General features: G+C 34.9%; 2 long non-coding RNA genes across 2 annotated transcripts; both read left to right on the top strand.

Annotated features, from left to right (window-relative positions):
- Positions 1-501: 501 nt before the first annotated feature.
- On the top strand, positions 502-1,691 carry LOC132157671 (uncharacterized). The gene is made up of 3 exons (XR_009437584.1): positions 502-581; positions 1,186-1,263; positions 1,629-1,691. It is a non-coding gene; the product is annotated as an uncharacterized LOC132157671 (long non-coding RNA).
- Positions 1,692-2,363: 672 nt separating this feature from the next.
- LOC132157669 (uncharacterized) lies at positions 2,364-3,415 on the top strand. Its single transcript, XR_009437583.1, has 3 exons — positions 2,364-2,654; positions 2,731-2,868; positions 3,262-3,415. It is a non-coding gene; the product is annotated as an uncharacterized LOC132157669 (long non-coding RNA).
- Positions 3,416-4,923: the final 1,508 nt, after the last annotated feature.

The raw sequence follows: 4,923 nt of genomic DNA, 5'->3' as shown, positions 1-4,923 counted from the left end.
TGTTTTATTTACATTGTTTTATTTATTTATTATTTATTATGTATTTATTTATTTATTATTATTGTTTTTAGTATTATTAAATTTTTAAAAAGGAGGAACAATTTTTCCCATTTGTGTTTTCATAAAGTATTTTACTTGTATATCTGCCTTCTAATATCCAGATAACCAAAGTACTTCTTCAGGAGTATCCAAAGTTGCAAAACTTAAGGGGTGGTTGGCTGCTCCAAAAAGCCTCAGGTAAGTTTATGATACCAAATGCATGTACATATTTTTTATCCATTTACCAACATTGTTATTGTTTTTCACATGTCTATTTAAAAGGGGGCAGTGGACAAAGGAAAACAACATCTCTGGCCCAGGATTCCCAGGGCTACACAGCAAAAATATTGAAGACGTCCTCTAACAATGGGGAGAATGTCATCTACATCGTCCCCCTCCAAGAAGAAATCAATATAACCCCGTTGCCATATAATGCACCTGAATTTTATAACATGCCCAAAAACATCTGCATGACATGTGGTATATCAGTCCCATTACAGTTCCTGCCATGTCACCTTGAGGATTGTCAAAGTAATAATGCGGTAAGTGATATTTCAGTGTCATTCACAAAAAATGAAAAAGTATATTCTTTAAAACAGATCTTGATAGATAATTTGTTAGTTGTCTATTTTATGTCCCAGGTCAGGCAATTTAGCAAACAGCTGATTTTTTTAGTTTTCTCAACCTATTTTTGTAAATTTTTGAGTTTACTCAACTTTTGTTTGTATAAAACTGAAAACAAGTTGAGAAAAGTCAAAAATCTGCTGAAGCTGGCATTGACCTGTTTAAGTTTTCTCAACTTTTTATTTTTTACAGTGCTGTAAAAATCTAAAAAATCAAAAGTTGAGAAAACTCAAAAAATCTGCTGAAGCTGGTTGCCTTAAACATTTAAGTTTTCTCCATTTTTCAGTGTAGGTTTCTTCAGCTATCACACATTTATGCACTTACTGTATATATGGTGGCTCAGCTGCTACCCTCAGTCACACTTCTTGAATCCGAAAATCTTCTTAAATATAGCCATCTATTATTCTTGAAGTATTTCTGTTATGCTCTTTTACAATAAAGAAACTTTATGGCATAGTTATAATGAGCCTCTTTTTCAGATAGAATAAAAATATAATCTGAATTATTAATTTTTTTTTTCAGATAGAATCTGAATCTGACAAGGAAAAAGAAAATGAAGAGGCCCATGGACTGAGCCATGAGTCAGATGTAATTTGTCTGGTAAGAGACTGTCTTGGTTAAAAAGTGATGACAAAACTTAAGCTAATGCAGTCATTGGTAAATTGAGGATGTATCCTGAGAATATATTTAACTCTGGTTATAAATATATTAAAGGACCTTTTGTACAATATTAAATGATTGACCACCGGTCATTTTTATGACTTTAAACTTTAAACATTTTATTTTTTAAACTGACTTAACTTTTACTGCTAGTCTGTGTTTGTTTCTGGTTCTCTCGTAAAGTCAGCATATACTGTTTTTAGACAATAAACCTGAGTGTGCCTAGTCATAAGATCATAAGCAATGTGCTTATGGTTTGCTTGTAGACCTGTTTGATGTCATATTGAGCCTGTCTCATTCTTCAGGATGCCTGTCCGATATGTGGAGAAGAATTTTCTGCAGAAGTGATGCCTTACCATGCCAGTACAGTACATGTGGAGAAAGATACTGTTGAAATGTTAGAGTTGTGAACAATAGGGAGAGATTTTATTTTTCTGTCCACAACAAATACAGTCACTGTTTTACCAAAAAAAAAAAAAGAGAGAGGGAGAGAGAGACAGAGAGAAGAATTATGGCATTTCTGGTTAAAATGAGTTGAAACAAATGAGCAATTTTGAAAATCTCAAATTTGGGATATCATACTGCAAATAATTCTCATTAGGCTTATGTTACATCTTTTAAATGTATTCTAATGTTTAGTTTTCAAATGTTCCTTAAAGCCTAGATGGACAATGGATGTTTATGTATTTTACTGTAGTTTCCCTGAGACTTTCCCCTCGATTATGGATGGAAATTCTGTTGATGAAACTGCCTCATTACCATCCCAAACCAGTACCAGACTACAAAGCACTACTTTCCAACTTGATCCTGATCATTTAACACCTGGGCCATCAGTTTCAGCTGAAAGTGCACCTTCAATGTGTGATGGTACTGATTTTGTGTGTTTTATTCTCTCAGAATGAAAAAGTTGATGTAAAAATTATTTCCATGATACCATACCATGAGTTTTTTTGGCCACAGATTGGAAGAGGATTGAGCTTCCAGAAAGGGCAGCTATACATTACAGGTGTGATCAGTTTACTAACAGACATTGTCACCTTAACTAAAAATGCTTTGGGTTTCCTGCTTAACAAACAGGAAATGGAAACGGAACTGCATTATTTGAAGGGCAAGCTGACCACCTTATCCCATCTACTTCCCAAGTCCTTTTGCAGAGTGACTTGTTTGTGATGGCAGGCAGGATTATTGGTCATTCTTTCCTCCATGGTGGGCCTTCATTAGCAGGTGTGAGCCCCGCAATTGTACATGTATTATTAGGTGGCTCCCCACAAACAGCAACCATCACAATTGAAGATGTGGCTGACATCGACATTAGGGAGACAATACAGATGGTAGGTTGGTAGGTGCCATATTGGTAGAGGTAAATGTGTTTGTTTATTTAATTGTATTCTTTCACTATTCATACAGCTTGCTGTAGGTGATTCAAAGAATGATTTTACTGAGGGTCAAAAGGCAGCCATTAACCAACTGGCAATGTCTTGGGACCTTCCAGTGCTGACTACAACCAACCGCACTTGGCTGTTACACAATCTTCTTCAGCATGCAGTAAGTGTTTTTGGTAAGACTTTATTTTAAGGTGGCCTTGTTACACATGTTACATGTACTTACAATTATAATAACAATAAATTATGCATAATCGCATGCAAGTAACCGTAATCCTAACCCTAACCATGTAGTACATGTAGTTAATTAATATTACTCGTTACTTAAATTTATAATTAAACTGTAACCAGAACACCTTAAAATAAATTGTAAATTGTTTTTTTTTCTTTTATAAGCAATTGAACTTTATGCAGAAGTTCAGCAGTAGACCATTAAATTAGGTGAAAATCAGTCAAATGTGAAAAACTGTTAAATCAGAAAGCAACCCCTATTTCCTAATTACATTAATGATCATTCAAATAGGATTCCCCAAATTATTGTATCTGTCATATTCAGGTGCTGACAAGAACCTGGCGACAAGTAAAACAACTCAAACAAGGACTGAAGGAGTCAATGGTATGGCAGTTATTGGAGGCCCGACCTGATGTGGCATCTGTGATATTTCCAAGACAGTCAATGGCTGACTGCAGTACACAGGTGATTTATTGAGTTAAACTACCAACTTTAATTATCATAACATTAATTCCTACTTAGTTTTATACATGTGAAATATGCCCTTTTTGAATACTAAAAGTTGGTTGGGAGCTACCAATGAAGGAAATGCAGGTGAAAGTGGTGCAGGCAGAAAACCCTACATCCTCCACCTGTTTTTGCATTCTTCGTCTACCAGCTCATTACACGACTTATGACCATTTCAAAAAACACCTAGAAAGCTGTATTGCCACTAGTGATGTTGGTTTTGGCCTTGTATAAAATTACATAAACTGCTTTAAATTGAAAATATCAAAGTGAAACGGTAATCTCAGACATTAAGACATTTTCATGTTTGTTTTACTGTAAAATAGGTAAAAGGAACCGTTTTAGAATGTTTAGCTGTTGCAGTGTTTTTCTTATGATGCTTTTGTGTAATTAAATAACCAGTGTTTGGAATAACAGCGTTTAAAAGAACGGCGTTAGGTAACGACGTTATTTTTTCAGTAACGGGGTAATCTAACTAATTACTTTTCCCATCGTTACAACGCTGTTAACGTTACTGAACATTAAATGCGGTGCGTTACTATGCATTGATTTAATATGCAATCCGAACGCACCCCTGGCTCACACAGCGAGTGAGCAGGTGGGTTAATAATGAGATAAGCGATTATGATTGGCTAAGGCAGAGTCATGTGTTTCATGGTAGCCAATCAGAGCCAGTGTTTTTACACACACGCGCCAGCGGCGCCAAACACACACAGTCACACACACGTAACAGCTACACAGAGATTCGCAGCAGCAGGAGAAATGGCGAATCAGGAGCAATCCGATGAAAAGTTGGCATTTTCAAGGTGGAGATATAAGCACTACTTTAAATTCATTGTAGTCAAAGGCAAGAACGTGCATGTAATGTGTGACACACGCATCTACAAAGCTAGTGGCCAAAACACTTTTCTTACAAAGAGTGCAGGATAAAACTCTTGCTGTCTGTTGACGTGCAATAAATCTCTAAAGTTATGAACACCTGTCTGTTCTTCTTATTTCAACTGACTTGTGAAAACTGCAAAAAAAAAAAAAAAAAAAAAAATTATTTGACATATAGCAACTTTTTTTTTTTTTTTTTTTTTTTTTACAGTAACGCAAATAGTTACTTTCCCTGGTAACGAGTTACTTTTATTATAGAGTAATTCAGTTACTAACTCAGTTACTTTTTGGAACAAGTAGTGAGTAACTATAACTAATTACTTTTTTAAAGTAACGTTCCCAACAGTGTAAATAACCCAGACTGTTTATATTAATGTGTTCAAATAATACTGTTAATTGTTAAATTAACATTTAAACTTTTTTTGAGACAGCTACAGTTGTGGTAAGACAAAAGTCTGCTTAAAGTGAATACATTTATTTTGTCTTCTACAGTAAAATATCAAAACATAACTTGTTTTTTGTGTCTTTTTTTTGGGGGGGGGGAGGGGTTATCTCAAAGATATTTCCACTGTCTTACATATAGCCAATACTATGCATGTA

The sequence above is a fragment of the Carassius carassius genome, chromosome 15, assembly GCF_963082965.1.
Source record: "Carassius carassius chromosome 15, fCarCar2.1, whole genome shotgun sequence".
In the NCBI taxonomy this organism is placed as follows: domain Eukaryota; kingdom Metazoa; phylum Chordata; class Actinopteri; order Cypriniformes; family Cyprinidae; genus Carassius; species Carassius carassius.
The sequence above is the reverse complement of the archived record's forward strand: the minus strand, read 5'-3'. Positions and strand labels throughout refer to the sequence as shown.